At 45.4% G+C, this 23370-nt stretch overlaps 1 long non-coding RNA gene across 1 annotated transcript in view; it reads left to right on the forward strand.

The window, feature by feature from the left end:
* The window catches only part of LOC146799182 (uncharacterized), a 174335-nt gene that overhangs the window by 106860 nt on the left and 44105 nt on the right, over positions 1-23370 (forward strand). The window contains exon 5 of the long non-coding RNA XR_014968860.1: positions 11484-11514. This is a non-coding gene — a long non-coding RNA (uncharacterized LOC146799182). The remainder of the gene's footprint in view (positions 1-11483; positions 11515-23370) is intronic.

A 23370-nucleotide genomic window follows, 5' to 3' on the forward strand; every position in this document is an offset into this window, starting at 1 on the left:
TTCAGAAACGGGGCCGTACTGGGAAACCAGAGCAGCCCTGGCACTGTTGTAGTAACAGCCCCACCTGGGAAATATGGTCCGGGGGAGGGGTGTAAGTGGGAAGCACTGCTGCTTTTGTTACTGGAGGCTGATAATGCATCCTCCCAGGAAAATGCCTGATGCCTGCTATGGCCAGTCCGGCCCTGTCAGAAACCCATACAGAGACTGTTATGTCCATTCCCAATCCCATACAGACTCTGTGACATCCATTCACAAACCCATACAGACACTGTCACATCCATTCATATACCATAGAGACAGAGTTACACCCATTGACAAACCCCTACAGACATTGTCACACCCATTACAAATCCATACAAACACTGTCGCACTAATTCATGTACCAAACATACCCTGTCACACCCATTTACAAACCCATACAGACATTGTCACATCCATTCACAACCCCATACAGACACTCTCGCACCCATTCACAAACCCATTAAGAGAGTGTCACATTGACAGTTGCACCCAAATAGAGACTGTTACACGCACTACGAGTTCCGCTCACAACCTGATTTTCTCTTTATGTGGACAAAATTGAGATGACCATTCTCATTTTTGCCTCTGACATATGTCAGAGAATACGAAGGCAGTCTGAGGAAAACGCTTCAATTATTGTGCAAAGGTATCCTTCATTAGGATTTCCAGTCCTACCCCAGTCAATGTGCCTTGGTCATTGCCACCACAGTGCACAATCATGAGGTCTGGATATTGGTTCTACATAATACTTTCAACCAATGGAAGCAACGCATGCCACTTTAACCTTCTCTAGCCAAACCAATTAATATCCACATTAGGCAAGCCTAGGTCCCTGTCAATCCCTCTGTTTCTAGAAAACTCTCCAGCCCAGAACACAAAGCTATGACCCACAATCCACACTCTAGCCATTTTGAAGAATGCAGTAGTAGTACACAGGAAAAGACTGCATCTGAACGAGGCCATTTTCAAAATGAAGGCCGTTAAAAATTATCCTAAGAAGTGAAGTTTAGCACATTACATTTGATTGGATGGTGTAAGTAATGTACTGATTAAAACTAGGTTGTACTAAAAATGTAAAGTAAATAGATGTGTGATTGGGTATGAAGAGTATATTTGTAAGTGCATACACTCAACCACACCTGCAAAATTTCACTTGGTAGTTAATATGCTGCTAATGAGACAGTTGTGGACTTCTGACCTATTCTTAGCAAAGAATGTTACATTTTTGGAAATGGAAACAGAGCTACAGGAGCATGGGGTTGGGGACTGGAAAGGCTACAATGTAAATGTCAGGACGTGTTTTAATAGAAGAAATGGTAAGTATTGACTTTTTGGGAACAAATTTAGGCATTAAACAGGAAATGGTTTGTATGTGAAAATGTATAGAAATAGTAAAAAAAATAAAAAATAAGATTACCGCGTCAATCTGCGGATCCGCTCTTGAAGTTACAAAGGGGGCCACATTGAGACCCTCTAAGGATCAGAGGATCCGCCCGAAACCCCTACCAAATTCAGCTATCTTTGGAGGATTGTAATAAAGGGTTAAATCATCACAAGAGCTGTATCATTAATAAAATATACAAAATCTAATTTCTATTTGTTTGTAGACTTTGTATCCTTGAAAGCAAAGTTAAGAAGGTTGCCATTACTGGTTGCCTTGTAAGAGAGTGGTGTACCATTCTTGTGCTTGGTTTTTGTATGGTTTCTGAGACAGACTTTACAAAGCATTACTGAGAAAGAGAAATGCTGACCAAGAATTACATTTCACAGATATATAAATTAAACTTTAGTTAAAAAAAAACCCATAGAAATAGAATGAGGGCAAGTAAGGTGAATGAAAGTGAGTAGGATGTTTGCAAGAAGTCATAGGGTATATTAATACAGTTTATATAATGATAAAAAGGAAAATGTAATCATGAGGAAATTACAATATACATGTGTGAGGAGAAGCAGAACACAGATAGATTGTAAAGTAGTCTATGAGAGAATACATGAACCAGTAATATATGCAATGAAATAGAGGTGTTGTTGCGTGCATATACTTATGGAATCAGATATAGAGTCATTAATATATTAAAACAATTTGCCTTATTCTCATGCTTATACTAATCCAGTGAGGATAGCAAACTATGTATTGAGATAAAAAAAAAATATATTATCTATACAGTAATGCAATAATGGACAGAGGAACATAGTAATGGGGTACTAGTACACCTATGTACAGACAGGTACGTAGTGATATAATTAAAGTACATATACTGATGCAGGGAGAAACACATGAAAGTAGAGAGTAAAATAATGATAAACATAGGCATACAAGTTATAATATGTGTATTTAGAGGCCCAACTATAGAGTGAGAGACTCAGTGATTACAGTGAGTGAAATATTACACATACATACAGGCAGTTGCTTACCCATTCACATACCCATACTGTGGGAGAGTAGGATCTGCACTTATGTTGCCCCCACTTTTTTTCTGATGTTTACACTGGTTTCTGGCTATAGTCTGGCTGGGTCCCTGCTAATCAGGGCCCCAGCCTCTCTGTTCTCTCTAAACAACTTGGAGTGCATATTAGATGCACTAGTGATTGGATACTGTGGTACCTTATGAGCACCTAGTATATGGTACCTTAGGTACCAAGGGCATAGGTACTTCACAGGCCTACCAGGGGCTGAAGCATGTATTATGCCACCCCTGGGAAGCAGACTAAATCTGACACCACAGGCCTGCTACTGCAGCCTGGGTGAGGTAGTGTTAGCACTCCCCACTGAGGTATAGGTTCCCTATATCTCACCTTACACACACACATAAACCTATCAGTCACCCCTAAGGCAGGTCCTAACAATCCTGAGGGCAGGGTGCTTGGTTTCCATGTGAGGGGGTGCCTCTGCCTGAGCAGGGCCCCTCTGCAGCTCTCAGAGTCCATTCTCTGTAGCTGTTTGTGGATGCGGTTAAACCATATACTCTTAAGTGCATTATAACCTAGCGGTAAATGCTAACTTTGGGATGACTGCATCAAAACATGTCGTGTTTGGTGTCAAACGCTTTGGAATCATACCCCCACACCAGTAACTGGTGTGGGAGTATGATCCCACCCTTCTAGAGGGATAGACATGTACCCACTGTGGAAACACGGTAGAATCCTTAAGAACCCTGGCATCACAAAATAGATGCCACCGACACAGACACTGGGCTGCCCTCCTGCTGCTGGCCGAAACTCACAGTGGAGGAGGCCCAACAATAGGCATCCTGTCACAGGGAGGTGTAACAACCTTCCAGACAGGATTTAGTGTATTGGGGCTGGGTGGGTGCACTCCTAGAGTGCTTTGAAGTCCTGCACTGGGGGAGCAGAAGGCTCCTCTGTGCATATGGCAGCTCAAACTGGTTCAGCGGCTACCAGCCCCTGCTCTGGCGCAAAACTGGACAAAGGGAAATGGGTGTAGCCACCCACTCCCCTGACCCTCCCATAGGAGTGGTCACGGAGCTAGTCCCTCCTTTCCTTGTAGTATAAGTTAGGGAACCCTTGCCATTGCAAACTAGATATCCCTGGACGATGCTCTGAAAAAGAATCCTGGACCTTCGACGTTCCACTACCTTTGGAAGACTGAAGAATCTCCCTTGGAGTCAAGGAGTGACTCCCCTGCTTTGCAGGCACCAAAACTTTGCATCAACGGTCGCAAACTTTCCCACTCCCGCCGTAGTCCCAAATCCCTGCAGCCCCAGAAGTAGATTTCCTGACTTCGCTATGGCCATCGTGAGTCTCAGTGAAGCTGAGGCAAGTGGACCCCACGAGTGATGAGAAACAGCAATACCCGGGTACCGTGCACTATTGTCGAGTGCAACCCCTTCACGACATTCTATGAACTTGTGCTTTGGACCACGTATGGTTCAAACCTCCAGCAGGATTTCCTTAGAAGATCTGAGGCCTGCCTCGTCCCGAGTGACTGTGGGCTCCTGTTGAGTGAATCCTCACGAGGCATCTTTGCGATCCCTTGCCAGCTGGCTTGTGGGCCCCTAGAAGACTTTTCCACAGAACCAAAGGGCTCCCCTGATTGCTCCAGGCCTGCCCTGACTTACCCTTGCTGGATGAGTCCCTCAGACCTTGCTGGTTTGCACCGCTGACTCTCTGCACTTTCCATGAGACTTGCTGTTGCCAAGGCTTGTTGTCTTCAATCCAGTTGCCAACACCTCAGTAAGCTGCAGACTTCATGGGACACGCCAAATCCAGCTCCTGGTTTTCGTCGACGCCTCCTGGACCTCGTGACTGAAGAGTCAAGTCCCCCGTGATCACCTGAAATCACCCGACTACTGTGGGCATCCAGCTTCCTGGCCCTGGGTCACTGGCAAGTGACTTTGAACACTGTCTCCTCTGCTTTCAGGTCTTCTTTCTTCTGAATCCAGCCTTGGATTCCACCGGAAAGTCTTCTTTGACTCCCATTGAAAACGACGCTGCGACCCAACACCAAAAGACACCTATGCACCCGGCTTCCCTGGGTGAGGTAACTCCAGCACTACGGTGCTCCTGTGGGTGTTGGCTCTAGAACTACTTACCCTGTAAGTGACTTGCTTGTAGACTCTCCCGAAGTATCCTAAAACTTTAAAATTCCAACCACAACTTGCTCCACTGAAGTCTATTGGGATCCGCAGCTGTGTTCTCACACTGCATGCGTCTCCCGTGGGTCCTTTACTTACCTGCCTTGGGTGGATTAGTGAGGCCCCAGCGCTTCTGAAGGCCCTAGGCCTTGTCTCTTCTCAAGTCGATATTCTTATACCTCTTTTTTAGTATATGGTCTGGTACGCCCCTAGGGCCCCAGCCATATAAGTGCTTATTTTGTTGTGAAACGTTGATTTGTGCATAGGTCCTTGACTTCTAATCTCATATAGAGATTAGTAGAGTGTGTCTAGTAATAAATACATATATATTTTATATATATACCTGTGTGGTGTCTTTTCATTTAGTGATTTAAGAGATTATAAGGTAAAAGAAGCTGCTTTACATTCCTCTAAAGACTTAGCCTGAAGGCTACTCTCCACAGCTACCACTAGGATAGCTTTCTTAAAAAGGTTGTCTTAAATCTATCTACCATAAGAGTCGAATTGTACTGGTGCATTGTGGCCACTTTAACTAGTGACCAGCATATACCAGGCCAACTTCTCACACATACTCTCACACCCTTTCACATACATAGACCTCTTTATTCCAATTCACATATTCATACAGGCAGTGTACATGCCCATATAGAGCATTTCACACCCTTTTACCCGTTCACATACCTATACACAGACTCTTACACCCTTTCACATACCTACACAGATCTCTTTTATTCCCATTCACATATCCATACATAGTCTCACACCCATTCACATAGCCATACAGAGACTCTTACAACTACTCACATACCCATACAGACACACTTATACCCATTCTGATACCCATAGAGACACTGTCACATATCCATACAGACCCCATTATCCCCATTCTCATATTCATACAGACTCTCACACCCTCGCACGTACCCAGTTAGACCTCTTTTATTCCTATTAACATACCCATACTGAGACTATCACAGCCTGTCACATCCCAATACAGGGACTATCACACCCTGTCACATACCCATACAGAAACTCTCATACCCTCTCACATACCCATACGTAAACTCTTACACCCCCTCACATACCCTTAAATACAGTGTCACACCCATCCACATACCCATACACAGACTCTCACATTCTTTCACATACCTATACAGACTTCCTTGATTCCCATTCTCATGCTGATACAGAAACTCCTACACCCTCTCACATACCCATTCAGACATCGTTTATTTCCATTCACGTACACATACCGACAGTGTCATACCGTTTCACATACACATACAGAGACTCTCACACCCTCTCACATACCCATACATAGACTCTTACACCCCTCACATACCTATTAAGTGTCGCACCTATTCAGATACCCATACAGAGACTGTCAAATCCTTTCACATACTTATACAGGCCTCTTTTTTCCCATTCACATACCCAGACAGACAGTGTCACACCCATTCAGATACCCATACAGAGGATCTCACACTCTCTCACATACCCATGAAGACACCCTTATACCCATTCACTTACCCATACAGAGACATTTACACTCTCTCACTTACCCATACGGAGACTGACCTTCTCTCACATACCCATGTAGACACCCTTATACCTATTCACATAACCATACAGAGACTCTCACACCCTCTCATATATTGCTATACATAGACTCTCACATACCCATACCCATACAAACAGTGTGATAACCATCTATATACCTATAGAGAAACTCTCACATCCTCTGGTATACTCATACAGACACCCTTATGCCCAGTCACATACCCATACACAGACTCTCACACTGTGCCATACACTCATACATAGATTATTACACCCTCTCACATACCCATAGTGCCAGAACCGTTTATATACCTATACAGATACTCTCACACCCTCTTACATATCTATACAGACACCCTTATACCCATTCACATACCCATACAGATACTCTCTCAGATACCCATAGTTAGAATGTCACACCCTGGCACATCCCAATACAGGCACCCTTATACCTATTTACATACAGAGACTGTCACACCTTCTCACATATCCATACATAGACTGTCACACCCTCTCACGTACCCTTACAGACAGTGTCACAACTGTTTATATACTTGTACAGATACTCTCACATCCTCTGACATACCCATACAGACACCCTTTTATCCAATTACATAACCATAGAGAGTCTCTGACACCCTTCCCCATACCCATTCAGACCTCCTTTATTCCCATCCACGTACCCATACAAACAATGTGACACCCATTCAGATACCCATACAAAGCCTCTCACACTCTCTCACATACCCATACAGAGACTCCTACATTCTCTCACATACCCATGTAGACACATTCCTATACTCAGTCAGTCAAATTAACTTTATTTCGGTTCGAGGAACCATAAAAGAGTACAATAAAAAGACATTCTCCAATACATAAAAACTTCATCAAAACAAGTCTCGTACCATCCCAATAATCATATGATAATCAATTGCAAATATAGGGAATCTTTTAATAAAATGTGGCCCTAATGCTGCGATCAAAACGAGGGAGACAAAAGCCTCAGAAAGAGGCCCCTTGAAAAGGCCTCAGAGGGCGTCCGCCATGTCGCCCTGGTTTCTTTTTTGTTTCCAGCTTAGGGCAACTCTGACAATTCACTAAGACAAGGAAAATAAATACTGCTCATAAGCCAATAAGAAGTATAAAAGAACATTTTTACTGAACTGGTCCATGTCTCCCCGACTAGTCCTACATACAATTTGGAACACAGTGGTTTGGAAAAAGAAGGTATACCCATAAAAAAGTTATTAAATTGCAAGGCCTAATTAAATACCTTGTTCAGAAGGTGTTAAGAGGTTAGAATTAGTGCATCAGGGTCACTTAGAGTAGGCACGTTATCGACTTGTGCTAGCATGTTCCACACTTATCTAAAAGACGACATGACTTAATGGTTTCATTGCTTGCCACTCTGGTGCAGGTTTTACCCATAAAGCTTTCAGATCACAGCAGCACCCCTGATAAACTTCATGACCGTGGTACAGATGTCAATAGAGGCCAGTGAATGCAGATAACTAAAACCTTCTCTATACACAGGCGTTTCTTTCTCAGTAATGGGAGCAGAAACCTTGCTCTCACAGGCTTATAAAGTGCTCAAAATAATACAAAGTGCAGAGTGCTCTCTTTGGATGAGGTGTCACAGGGACATGGCATGAGCTTGTCCAACTATCCTCCTTGGCAAGGGCAAGCTACCAAAAAGTGCACGGTGACTAACCAGAACCATGTAAGGTAAAATCTGGTTTGCAGATTTGTACTAAAAGCTAGGTAACACCGTGGAGTAGCCATTCCAGTACTCATACAGAGACTTTCATACCCTTTTGCATACACATACATAGACTGCCACGCCCTCTCACATACCCATACAGTGTCATACCCATTAAAATACCCACCCTCACACACTCTTACACATCCATGTAGACACCCTTATATCCTTCACGATCCTATACACAAACTCTCACACCCTCTCACATTCCCATACATAGACTCTCACACCATCTCACATACCCATACAAACACTGTCCCAACCATTAACATACCTGTACAAATAGTCTTGCACCCTCTGACATATCCATACAGACCCCCTTATACCCATTCACACACCCATAGTCTCTCACACCATTCTACATACCCATTCAGATCTCCTTTATTCCCATTCACATACTTATATAGACCGTGTGACATCCATTCACATACCCATACAGACACTCTGACACCCTCTCATATACCCATGTAGACCCCCCTTATAGCCATTCACATATCCATACAGAGACTTTCACACTCTCTCATATACCCTTACAGACACCAGTATACCCATTCACACATTCATACAAACTCACATCCTCTTACATACCCATAGAGAGATCCTCACACCCTATAACCTACCCATATATTGACTGTTATACCCTCTCACATACCCAGACAGTGTCACAACTGTTTATATATGGAGAAGTGTGGCTCAATGGTTAGAGCGGCAGACCCTGATGCAGAGGTCTTGCCCGGGACCAGGGTTCAATTCCCCCGCCTCGGCAGGTCTTCGGCTCAAAATTCCACGGACCTGACAATTCTCGCCTCGGTGCCTATTCCAATCATGGAGTCCCACTCTGCAACTCTGGGCAATAACTTGCTTAATCTCCACAACGGCCCCCACAACGCTAAGGATGCCTGGCCTCCACCTTGGGGGTGCCCAGGAGTGGACACCTCACAGGGAAAGCCAGGAGGGGTTCCACAGCGGTATTCGTACAAGCGCCTTGCGACCCTTGCGGGTGAGTAGTGCGCTATACAAGTATCAATTTATATTTACATATATACCTATACAGAGACTCTCACACCCTCTGACATACCCATACATACATCCTTTTACCCATTCACCAACTCACACCCTCTCACACACACATATATAGATTGTCAAACCCTCTCACATACCTATATAGACAGTGTCACTAATATTTACATACCTTTACAGATACTCTTGCATATCTATACAGACACCCTTATACCCATTTACATACCCATACAAGAATCAGATACCCATACAGACACTCTCACACCCTCTCATATGCCCATGTAGACACCCTAAAATCATTCATTCACATAGCCATTAGAAGACTCTGACACCCTCTCACATACCTAGACAGGTACCCTAAATCCATTTACATACCCATACAGAGACTCACATACCCTCTCACATACCCATACATAGACTGTAACACTCTCTCACATACCCATACAGTGTTGCAACCCTTCACATACCTGTACAGATACTCTCACACCCTCTGACATACCCATACAGATACCCTTATACCCATTCACATACCCATAGATAGCCTTTCACACCCTCTCACCTACCCATTCAGGCCTCCTTTATTCTGATTCACATACAGTGTGACATCCATTCACATACCCATGCAGAGACTCTGACACCCGCTCACACACTAGTGTAGAAACTCCTATACCTTTCATATACCCATACACATACTCACATACCCATACAGATACTCTCACACCATCTCACATATCTATAAAGATACTCATTCACATAGCAATACACAGACTCGACACCCTTCCACATACTTATTCAGACCTCCTGCTATGATGATGTTGTTCCGAATGTAGCCTTTCATTTGCCACATCTTGTAAATGCAATTGACTATAAAGGAGACAGGTTCTGCTCAGAACTATATTATTTGCTGGAAAGTTTACGTAGTGTTAGGACTTCACTACATTCTGTTTCAGGAATACAACATGTATTGGACACACTCAGTGGATCTATACTATTTTCTCAGAACTCTCAACAAGGTGCACAAGAGTTTATTATGGTTATCCTTGGACTTTTGGAACAAGAGGTAGCGAATATTGAAGAGTTATTTGGTCTAAGTTACAACTGGGATCATGATTGTGTGGATTGCTCTTTTACAACTGCTACTAATATAAATACTGAAAGGTTCATCTATTAAACATTACCGGTTTTGAAAACTGTACCATTTGACAAGTTGGTAAGAAATGCAAACCAGAACATGACCCGCCCAAATTGTACATATGATTGTATGTCTATGTTACTGATACAGAGAAGTGCTAAATTCATTATATTGATGCTTCAAAGATGTAGAGTAGATGGATCAAAAATAGAAACTGAAATTTCAGATTTTAAAGCTGAACAAATTTCATTTTCTGGAAGAACGTATATAACACTAGCTATCATTTTTCATAAAGTTGTTCATATAACTTCAGGGCACTACACTGTGTACTTAAAAACTAAGTGGATGGATAGAATGCAATGACTGCAAGCTGACAATTAAACATAAACTGCCATTTAAACTTCCAAATTCATATATTTTCTTTTTTCAACCAAAGTTCTAAGAAGTGTTTAAAAAGTGATTTCTGTGTTTGTACTGCATGGATTTCTGGGCTTTACTTATGAAGGCCTGCATCACTTTTTCGCTGCCGTTGCATCACTTTTAGTGATGCAGCATTGGCGTAAATAATGCGCCATGTTGCACCATATTTAACAGGATGCCAATTCATCAAAATCTTACGCCTGCCTCATGGCAGGCGTAAGGGTGATGCAGGCCCCAGCCCAATGTGAAAGGAACATTGCTGGAGTTGCGTCACGCTTCCGACACAACTCCAGCAATGTGCTACTTTTGCACCGACAGAGACGTCAGTAATTCTGATGTATCTGTCATTCCTTGCGCAGTGATGCATCAAACAGTAAATATGAATCATCATTCGTGTCGCAAGGAGGACGCACTGAGAAGTGTTGTATCGCTGCTTTCATGAAACGATGCAATACTTTTTATGAATGAGGTCCTCAATCTTTAAGACATCATTCAGCCTACTAAGGGTAATGTCTTCAAAATGGACTCTTACATATGACTTTATGATACATCTATTTTCATAAATGGACTACTTGAATATCTTAATATTTTTGGGGGGATATGTTTATTTGTTGTAGTAGAGAAGCTTCAAGTAAAATGAATGTTTAATGCTTTATAATGAGTGTATGCATAGCATCACAAATTTACAGTGTTAATACTGCGGAAGTCAGTTCTTTTCTACAATCTATGTAATTTTTTCTTTCCACTGTTCAACAATGAAACTTCATACAGTACGTTGCTTAATGAGTATCGGTATGAAAGCTGAGAACAGCAAAAAAAAAATGTTTAAGATAAATGTTTAATTGCTTTAGAGTGTTGCAGCTCTGTAATGTTTCTTCATTAACAATACTATTTATATTCCAGAAATGTAAACTTTACTGTGTAAATATATACCATGCAACATTAACTCATCTTTGTTTTCTCTCTCTTATCACAGATCCAAGGAATGATTTATTGCAGTAATGTAGGTACGTAATTATATATTTACCTTTATAAGACATCCAAAAATACATAAATGCACACATTGATACATACACTGAGAAACCCATGCACATACTGATACAGATACTAACACACCCAGACGCACACTCATTGATATACTGACCCACTCAAGCCCACACTGATGCATACACAGACACATCCAGACAAACACTTAAGCATACACAAACACACCCAGATGGACACAGGCATACACTAACACAACGAAGCACACTAAGATATATAGTCACATACCAAGGCACACCATCAAGCACACACTGAGACACCCAGGCACAGAGTGATACATAGACTGACACACCCAGGGGCACACTCATTGATACACTGACACACCCATGCACATACCTATGCATACACTGACACATCCATGCACACACTGACATATACACTGAAACACCCATACACAAACTGATTCATGCACTGAGAGACCCAAACACATGCTCACACACACACTTACACACCCAGGTATATGTTGACAAATACATTGACACACCCAAGCACACAGTTAATCATGCACTAACACATCCAGACACACACTGACACATACACTGACACATCTAGGCACACACATATTTAAACACTGACACACCAAGATACATACTATCACATAAACTGATACACCCATGCACATACTGATGCATACACTAACACAACCACACACTTATTTAAACACAGACAAACTCAGGCCTATACTAGGACATACACTGACACATGCAGGCACGCACTGAGACATACACTGACACACCTAGGCACACACTTATTTAAACATTGACACACTAAGAAACACACTATCACATAAACTGATAGAGTCACAGGCATACACTGATGCATCCATACAAACTTATTTAAACACTAACAAACTCAGGCAGACACTAACACATGTACTGACACACCCAGGCACACACTGATGCATACACTGACACACACAGGGACACACTGATGCATACACTGACACACCCAGGCATACACTGACATGTATACTGACACACCCATGCACACACTCTTTCATGCAGTGACACATCCAGACATACACTAAGACATACACTGACACATCCAGGCACATGCTTATTTAAACACTGACATACTCAGGCACACAAAAATGCATTACACTGACACACTGAGGCACACAAACACACTGACACACACACTGACACACACAGGGACACACACAGGGACACACTTATTCATACACCGACACACTGAGGCACACACTGATGTATACACTTACACACATAGGAGCAGACTAACACATACACTGACACACCCATGCAGACATTCATTCATACACTAACACACCCAGACACACACTAACTCATACACAAAAACATCCACACACACACTTATTAAAACACTGATACAGCCAGACAATAATAAGAACATAGACACAGTTCTTTATGAAAAAAGGTGTTTTTTTTAAATAACAGTTTTTTTACTTTGTTTTGCTAAAATATGCACCATAAATCAAAGTAAATGTGCAAACAATGAAATTTCATGCAAAAGAGTTGCATAATAAAAAAGCTACTGTTTTAAAACAGTAAGAAAAAATTAGAAAAATGAACAATGGAGACTTCTGTTTCTTGAACATGATGATAATGTCCTTGTATTTTTAAATGACTATGCCTTGGGACTTCACAAAATTAATGACCACTATTTTAACTTCAATGCAGGTTGATGGAGTTTTAATGTTCATACATGGTCTGCTGAAGGTCCATGTTTCTGCTCCTCCATCACTTGAGGGACGTCCAGTCTCCTTTACAACTGTTACATAAGCACACTTATGTTTTCTGTTCAAGTGCTTCGAGAATGAGGATGTGGCAAAACAAACAAACATAATTAACGATGGTGTCTATTTACTTTCTCCAACATTGTGCTAATGTTGTCATTTTCTTTCAATACATGCTCTTGGCACTTGGAACAATGAATGACCATTTATTTAAGCTCAGTCCAGGTTGGTAGAATAGTAATATTTTCAGAAGGTTGGCCAAGCGTAGATGGCGACGCACCTTTCTCAGTAGAGTATTTCAATCTCTCCCTCACAAGTCTTAAATAAGCACGTTCATGGTTGCTCTTGATGTGCTTCCACATGGATAATGTGCCATAACTAAACTTCTTCATAGTACCTCTGGAAAGTTGTTTCACACACAGCTTTCATTCATTGTATCTGGCAGTGTTTTTTTTGTCACCAGAAGGTACAACAAACCAATTCCATACATTACTATCATTTCAGGTCAAAGTAATATCTTCAATTACTCCTTCTTCCTCTCGTGCAACAGAAAGAGCTGGCACATTCGCTTCTGCCATTATGTAAGGCACCAATGAGCTCTACACCTTTCTGCACCAAGAGCCAGGATCAAAGTGACTGTTTTGGGTGTGGTTTTCCCAAAATTTGGGTGTGGTTGAACAGGAACCAATACAAATGAAGCTTTCAGTTTTATTACTGAGTGACTCCGCGAATTCTGCTGGATAGCCTCAGATTTGCACATTGATAAAACTGTTAATTTCAGCAGGAAATTGAAAAGAAACATTACATTTATTTAAATATGTTCAGCCTTATAAGCATAATGTAATTACAAACTTTCTAAATCCCTAAAATAATTTCTGGGGATTTCGGCGAATCTGTGGGTCAGGTCCACAGGTTTGTTTCTACCACGTGATCGGAACAAAAACCATAGAGTTGGAACCGGAAAATAATAGAGTTATAATAGTTATATGTGAAATATTACTGGTTGTTCGAAATGGGATTTTTGGTAGGCTATGGCATGTGCCAAAGCCAGGCAAAAACCACCACTCTAGTAAGGGTAAAGGAGTTACACTCCTAAAATAACCACCTTAGTAGCTTGCCACGAGCAGTCAGGTTTATCTTAGAGGCAGTGTGTAAAGCATTTGCACATAACCAACAGTAAAACTAGTGTAGGAACTACAAAAGGACACCACACCAGCTTAGAAAACTATCCAATATTTTTATATACTTAAGAAAAGACCAAAAACAATAAAAATCCACAATACTATGCTTGAAAAACGGTTCCTTGATGTTGATCGCTCCGTCCGGGGCTATCACGGTGTCGTGAGCAAACAAATCCAAACAGTTCTGGCTGACCGCGGTGTTGCGGGCCAGCTACGGTGACGAGAAGACCCGCAAACAGTACCTTTCAGAAATGCGGGATGTCGGTGACTTCTCATTGAGCTTCGGAAAGCACGGTGTCTGCAGCGGCGTTCCGGAGGCCGGTGCAGGAGTCGTTGGGGCCCTTGAAGTCACACACGTTGCAGATCGAACTCTCTGTTGAAATCAGGACTGCTGGCGTCGGCAGGCGTCGGGTGCTGCGGTGCGAAGTGCAGCAGTGCGGCGTGCGGTGCCCTCAGGTCGCAGTGCGAGCAGCGGCTCGGTGGCGGCATCATATGGCGTCGTCGGTGAGATCAGGGACACGGTGCGAAGTGAATGCGGTGCTTGTCACGGTGCTGACAGGTCACGATGCAAGCAGCGGCGGCGTTGTTGCTGAAGCGCTGTCGTCGGCTGGCGAGCTGGAGTCGATGGTGCCGGCGTCGGTAGGCCAAGGCTGCGGTGCGGATGAGAGCGGTGCATCGTGTAACTTTACGAGTGGTGCCCTCGAACCACGGTGCAAGCAGCGTGTCGATTTCGGCATGGAGCGGCTTCGTCGGGGATACCAAGGCGTTGTCGTGAAGCAAGGCGGTGCGGAGTGCGGTGCCCACAGGTCGCGGTGTGAGCAGCGGCTCGGTGGCGGCATCAGCAGGTGTCGTCGGTGAGATCAGGGTAGCAGTGCGGGTTGTGGCGGTGCCCTTTGCGGTGCCTTCAGGACCCGGAGTCGGCAGCGGCATAATAGACGTATTCAGGTTGCTTTTCTTCTGTTGCAGCACAGAACACACAATCCCCAGTGCTGAGGGCAGAAGAGCTTGAAGGCTTTGCTGTTCCTGAGACTTTTTGAACAGGGGGCAAGCTCTACCTCAAGCCCTTGGAGAAACTCACAAAGTAGATTGCAGAAAGTTCAGTCCAGGCCTTTCACTGCCCAAGACAGAAGCAGCCACTGCAGCCCAACACAGCAAAGCACACAGCAAAGTGGTAGTTCCTCCTCACATCTTCCCCGCCTCTTCTTCTTGGCAGTCTTCTTGGTCCAAAAGAGTTCTAAAGCTCAGAGGTCTGGGCCCCAATATTTATATCCCAAAATCCTTTGATCTCTTAGGGAGAGAGTGTCTGTGCCGAGCCAGAACCAGTTCTGCCTTCTCTGGGAAGGCGAGGGATTGGCAAGTGTATGCACTGGCCAAGTCGACATGGCAGTTACAAACTGCACGCAGACTCCGAAATGGCGGGTCTGAGTTACCTGTTCAGGGCTACTCACATGGGTGGCACAATCAGTGCTACAGGCCCACTAGTAGCATTTGATTCACAGGCTCTGGCACACTTAGTGCACTTTACTAGGGACTAACAAGTACATCAAATATCCAATCATGGAAATGCCAATCCATAACACAATTTACCACAGGAGCACTTGCACTTTACCACTGATCAGCAGTGAGAAATGTGCACAGAAGCACTATGCCAGCAAAAACAGAGGCAAAACCGGGAGGTCAGAAAGCAAAAACTCAGGGGAAACACAGCAAAATATGCCAAGTCTAACACATGTCCCCTCCAGCTGAAAGTAAGGAGAACTACACACCCTCCTGGGAGTTCTCGTCACTAAGGCGGAAGAAACTGGACGGACAATCTGCATTGGCGTGTTCTGTGACAGGACGGTTTTGCACTGTAAAGTCCATTCCCTGTAGGGAGATGGGCCACCTCAGCAGTTTTGGATTCTCACCCCTCATTTGCATCAACCACCTGAGGGGCCTGTGGTCTGTCTGAACCCGGAAGTGAATCCCAAACAGGTATGGTCTCAGCTTCTTCAGTGCCCAGACCACAGCAAAAGCGTCCCTTTCTATGGCACTCCAACTATGTTCCCTGGGGAGTAGTTTCCAGCTAAGGAAGACTACAGGCTGGTCTAGGCCCTCTTAGTTCAGTTGTGAGAGCACCGCTCCCACTCCATGCTCTGAAGCGTCCGTCTGCATGACAAATTCCTCAGACAAGTCGGGTGCCTTGAGCACGGGTGCAGTGCACTTGGCGGCCTTCAGGGCATCAAAAGCCTTCTGGCAGGACTCAGTCCAGATCACCTTCTTGGGCTGCTTCCTAGAAGTCAGCTCTGTTAAGGGGGTAACAATGGTGCCATACCCCTTAACAAACCTCCTGTAGTACCCGGTGAGTCCTAAGAAGTCCCTCAAATCTGACTGGGTCTTGGGGGGCTCCCAAGCCAAAATGGTGTCAATCTTGGGTTGTAGGGTCGCCACCTGGCCGCTTCCTACCTGGTGTACCAAGTACACCACCGAACCCTGCCCGATCTGGCACTTACTGGCCTTGATCGTGAGGCCTGCCCTTTGCAGCGCCTTCAACACTTCACCGAGGTGCTGCAAGTGTTCTTCCCAGCTGGAACTGAACACTGCGATGTCATCCAGGAAGGCGGCACTGAAATCAGCCAACACCTGGTTGACCAACCTCTGAAAGGTGACAGGGGTGTTCTTCAACCCAAAGGGCATCACCCGGAACTGGTAATGTCCTTCTGGGGTTGAAAATGCTGACCTCTCCTTGGCCCCATCGGTTAAGGCAATCCGTCAGTACCCAGACGTTAAATCAAATGTGCTAAGGAACTTGGCAGCTCCCAACCGATCAATGAGCTCATCAGGTCTGAAGATGAGGTGTGCGTCAGTCCTGGTGACAGCATTGAGCCGACGGTAGTCCACACAAAATCGCAGTTCTGGAGTGGCACCAGGTGCAGCAGCCTTGGGACCAAGACCAAGGACTGATGGAAGGCTCAATCACCCCTAATGCCAACATCTTAGAGACCTCCTCTTTAATGCTGGCCTTGACCCGGTCAGTCAACCTGTAAATCTTGTACTTCACAGGAGGGCTGTCACCGGTGTCCACGTCATGGGTACACCAGTGAGTAACACCTGGGGTCAGGGAGAACAGTGGGGCAATCCAGTGGCCCGTGTAGGGTGTTTTACCGGGGCGGTGACGTGGCACAGAGGAGGGGCAGGGTGAGGGGTTGCAAAATGCGGCAAACGGCTTATTTCAGGTAAGTTACGGAAAAAATTAATAAAACGAATTTCGTTGCGCGCGCTGCATCGCATTTGGCGATGCAGCGCGCGCAACGAAATTCGATTTATGAATTTTTTTCGTAACTTACCTGAAATCGGCCGTTTGCCGCATTTTGCAACCCCCCACCCTGCCCCTCCTCTGCGCCACGTCACCCCCCGGTAAAACGCCCTACACGGGCCGTCACTGGGGCAATCTGTCCCAACAACTGGTAACAGTCGCTCTCCTGCCCTGGAGTCAGTGTAGGGGAGAGGATCACACCTTCCACTGACCCATCACGCTCCTCGGTAGACAGGAGGTCAGGGAGAGGTTCACTCTCCTCTTCCATCCCATCATCTGTCGCCAAGAGCATGCTCACTTCGGACCTCTCGAAATGGGGCTTGAGGCGGTTCATGTAGAGGACCCTCAAAGAGTTCCTTGGAGCCCGCAAATCCACCAGGTAGGTGACATCACTTTTGTGCTCCACCACCTCAAATGGCCCAATCCACTTGTCCTGCAAGGCACAAGGTTCCACTGGGGCCATGACCCACACTTTTTGCCCAGGTTAAAATTCGACCAGAGTGGCATTCTGGTCATACTACTTCCTCATTTCTTCCTGGCTTGCTTCTAGGTTCGCCTGAGTGAGTATCCTGAAGCGGCCAGTTTAGTTTCTGAAGGCCAGCATGTAACTAAACACATCCTGGGGAGCTTTCCTGGGAGCTGCCTCCCAGCCTTCCTTCACCGAACTCAGAGGTCCTCTCAGAGGGTGACCATACAGAAGCTCAAAGGGACTATACCCAAGAGACTTCTTGTGGTACCTCCCTGTATACAAAGAGAAGGCACGGCAAGAGGATGTCTCTTATGCCTCATGGGTTCTGTTAGACCCTTAATCATGCCCTTCACGGTCAGGTTGAATCTCTCCACCAGACCGTTACCTTGTGGGTGGTAAGGGGTGGCGAACTTATAGGTTACACCACACTCTTTCCACAGGGATGTCATATAGTTGGATATGAAATTGGTCCCCCTGTCAGAAACCACCTCTCTGCGGCACCCCACTTGGGAAAAGATCCCCATTAACGCCCGGCCCGCCACTGGCGCCGTCTTTGTCCTGAGAGGGATTGCCTCCATGTGCCGGGTGGCATGGTCCACCAAGACCAGGATGTACCTGTTGCCCATGGCTGTCTTGGGATCCAGTGGCCCCACAATGCCCATCCTTACCCTTTCAACTGGCGTTCCAACCACTGGGAAAGGTTGGAGAGGAGCTTTGACCTTCCTCCCACTCTAACCACTTGCTTGGCAAGTTTGGCAAGACCCGCAATGTCCATCTGACTGCCTTCGCATTTGGGGCCGGAAGAAGTGGGTGACAAGCCTGTCAAAGGTCTTGTCCTGCCCCAAATGTCCTGCCAAAGGCACGTCATGAGCCAGACCCAGTAGGAAGGTCCTGAAGCGCTGGGATATCACCAGCATACGGGCTGACCCAGGCTCAGCGACCTTAGGCTTACTGTACAGGAGATCATTCTCCCAGTAGATCCAATGTGATCCAGACTGATCACCAGCTGCCTGGTCTGCAGCCTGCTGCCGCAGACCCTCCAGAGAAGGGCACTCCTTCTGCTCCTTGCAGAATTCCTCCCTGGTGGGACCCCCTTCTTGCGGCCAATGGGGTCAGCTCAGAGATGTCCCCCAGTTCAGCTACCTGCTCCCCTGGAGGCACCGGAGCGTCCCCCTCAAGGTCTGATACCTTCCAGTCCGTGGGAACTTCAAAGGCCGGTTTCCCGCGCCCCTTGCCCTTTCTCTTGGCAGGGACTTGGGCCACTGTTTCAGGCTCCAAGTCCTCTTGATCACCCTCTCTGGCCTCCATTGTCCGACTGGACACGCATGCCGACTCTGGCAACCCAAGCATCTCCTAGTGAGACCTGAGCTCAACATCCTTCCATAAGGACTGCTCCAGATCATTACCTAGCAGACAATCTACAGGCATGGAAGGGCTCACACCCACCCTCAAGGTACCTGAGTCCCCCCCCCCACTCGAAGGGAACCTGTGCCACCAGACACTGGCGCTCTGAAGTGTTTACAGCAGTTACTTGGTGGAATGCCCCCAGGAGTACCTGTTTCTCTGAGACCAGGTGACACCGGACTGAGGTCACACTGGCTCCAGTATCTCTGAGAGCCTCTACCCTTTTCCCATTGATGGTCACCCAGGTGCTGTATTACTTTGTGTTAGGGCCACCGGGTTTCCTGGGACCATCTCACTGTCCCCTAGTGAGACGAGGGTCATTTCTGCAGGGTCCCCACCCTCCTGTGGGTTCTCCTCCTCCCCAAGTGCTACACTAGCCAACACCTTGGACTGCCCGCCGGTGGGTGGCTGTGCCCCCTTAGGGCACTTGGGGTCCCCCTTCATGTGACCCACCTGGTAACATGCAAAACACTTTCGGGGGCCGGTCTCAGCAGGCTTTCCTGATGAGACCCCTTGTTTCTTATCTCCTGGGGGGATGGTAACTGTTTCCCTGGGTGTTAGTTTGTGGCCCTTTAGAGAACTCCTGTGTTTTATCCTTGTCCCCCCCACTTTTCTGCTGGGGATCCTGCCCCCCTTTGGCTAAGTCTCCCCATATGCTTTCCTGAGGACCCTGGTACTCACGCAGCGGTCCGCCTCCAGAGCAAGCTTCCTGGGGTCAGTCAGCTTACTATCAACTAGGTGCTGGCGCAGATCTGCAAAACATAGACTAGACAAGTGCTGCCATGCAATAAAATTGTAGAGCCCCATAAAATATGTCACATTACTGCCCTTCACCCAGCTATCCAGTGACGGGCAAAACATATCTACAAATTCCAATCAAGTGTTGGAATTGGACTTTTTACTGGACCTGAACTGATCCCTGAGTGAGACCATACTTAGTGAGAAGGGCGTCCTTCATGTCTGGATAGGTGAGGTGATACCCCTTCTCCAAAGCTATTAAAGTATCCCTTGCTTCTGCTGGGAAGAGAGGCCACAATCCTGCTGCCCAATTCTCCTCAGGGACCCCATTCATGTGTATCGCTGCCTCGTAACCCTGAAACCGCCTTTATATGTCATCCCCCTTTTTGACTTATTTGCCTACATTCTTAGGGATGTGCACAATCCTGTCTGCCTGTCTTGGTGGGTTGCTGCCACCATATGAGCTGGCTCTACTCCTCTGATCCAGCTCCTTTATCCTGAACTCATGCTCTAACATCATCCTCTTCTCCTCCATGGCTAACTTAAGCTTCTCCAGTTCTACTGCAACACTCCTTGCTCCCCGCCTGTCCTCCAGCTCTCCTTGGGACAGGCCACTGCTGCCTGCCCTGGAGGGTTCCCCCCTCCCAAAAGCACATCCACCCTAGGAATAGGCTCCTCCGCCTCTCCACTGAGGTCACCAGACTGCTCGCTGGCATGTCTGGCTGCTACCCAGGCCCTCAGCGCCTTTTGTAACTCCTCCTTCCTTGTGAGGCTGTCAAGATGCAGAGAACTTCTTACTTAAGTCTTACACAGGAACAGAGATGCTGGTCCCCAACTCCCCCTCAAAGGCACTCCGGAGATCCAGTAAGATATCTAGACTCCAAGACTACCCTCTGGGGGAAAGGGGGAGTGGATAAAATAATAAACCAAGAAGAGACTGGTCCTGAAACTCGTCTTCTCTCCTTCGCCTGCTTCTTCTTCCGAACTGCAGACTGAATATTGTCTGAGAGAATCTAAATAGCAAACAAGATTAATTAATCACTTATTCTACTTTTATTCGCTCTTTCCTTTCTCTCCTAGAATCTATGCCTACCCAAGTTTTCAAGTACTGTGCCTCTCCACTATCTTCGTTGTGTTGCTTGCTCTTGTTTTCTTGTTTTAACACCAGACCGATTCACCTATCAAACAAATAATACTTTTAGCCCCTTCAACCTCCTACATCACTTTGGGTAAGTATATTTGAATGGCTTTTACTTCACTTACTTCTTGAGTGGTGCTTCTATTCTTCTAAGTAATCTTTTTCTAAACTGTCAGGTGTTTTAAATGTAACTCTCCTCTTACTTTCTTGTAGGGTATTGCTGTGTAACTCTGTACTGGAAAGTATCTGTTATAAATCTTTGACCTTATACATCGTCTAACATTTTGTCTCAGATTCGATAAACTTTCCTCTTATTAGCAGAGGAAACGGTCAGATACGCCTTGTGGGTAAGTATCTGCTTAAGCTTCTTAACTTAGTGCAAGTCTTTCTATTTACGTTATGCTTAAGAAATATTCTATCTTTATTCAACTGTATTTTCACTTAGCTTATTTGTTCTCTTCTTTCTTTCCTCTGGATAACTTCGATTGAACTTTTAGCCGCCAGGTCTCCTTCTCCACTGTGATGAGAATACGGAGGATGAAACACCAGGTACGAAGCTGGAAAATCTTTTGCGCTGACCTAAACTACTCCCGACGGGACTAGCAGACGATATCCGGACGAATTCCCGACGAATTATTTCTCTGGTACTCAAATTCTGTGGAGCCTTTCCTGAACGTGCATACTCGGTTGAATCTTCAGTGAAGTGCGCGTTTGACTCAGCGCGCGCGCTTCACACAGCCTCAGAACACCTGTGGGGAAATAAACTAGACTGCCGCCGATTCGAAGGCGGCGGCCATCTTAGAGTGCCTTTTTCGGTTCAGCTTAGTCCAACCATTGGTCCTTGTCATTATTCTTTCTCTTGGGCCATGACTTTTGTCTTGCAATGTGCTCATTATTGTCAAGGCACCTTGTGGAGGTCTGACAGAGGCCACTGACTTGGACTTTTAGGTTTTTGCAAATTGATTTCAATTCCCTAACATTGTAGGATTCCAATTTATCCTCCTCATAGGCAATTTCCAGGGATGCAACAGCTGATGCTCTTGATTCAGGCATGATGAAGTAGCAAGTTCAAACTAACAAGATCAAACATAGGCCAGAAAGAAAAAGAACCAGTATGTGGCACGTAATGGTCTGCGATATGGTAGTAGTGCACACCAATCGCTATAAGTCAAGTGCAAACGCAAGTCCTATCCTCACCACTGACAACCAATGTCAGAAATTGGATTTTTGGAAGGCTAGGGCAGGGCCAAAGACAGGCAAAAACCACCACTCTAGTCAGGATAAGAGAGTTTCACTCCTAAAATAACCCCTGCTCACCCGCTTGGTACGAGCAGTCAGGCTTATCTTAGAGGCAGTGTGTAAAGCATTTGCACATAACCAACAGTAATACAGTGTAAGCACTACAAAAGGATACCACACCAGTTTAGAAAAATATCCAATATCTTTATATACTTAAGACAAGATCAAAAATGATAAAAATCCACAATACAGTACTTAAAAATCTTCAGTTATCAAAATATGCTTCAAAACAAACCCACGCACACACTAACACATACATTCACATACACTGAAAGATATACTGACACACCCATATACATAATCTTTTCTGCAGTGACACATCCAGACACACAGTAAAACATGCACTGACACATCAGGACACACTGGGGTACATTCTCAAGGAGCTATCGCGGAGTTATCGGCACTTCATCGCACCCAAAGTCGCAAGAAAAATGCCGCCCCGTTCACAAGCTGGTGCACACAGCCGGTACCACCAGTTTTTCGGCGATAGCATCCTCAAAAAACAACACCACGGATGACCCCGGCAACTATCGCTAATGCGATGCAGAGTAGGTGTTCCCGAGCAAAAAGCCACGACAAAA

This window comes from Triturus cristatus, chromosome 9, assembly GCF_964204655.1.
Source record: "Triturus cristatus chromosome 9, aTriCri1.1, whole genome shotgun sequence".
Taxonomy (NCBI): domain Eukaryota; kingdom Metazoa; phylum Chordata; class Amphibia; order Caudata; family Salamandridae; genus Triturus; species Triturus cristatus.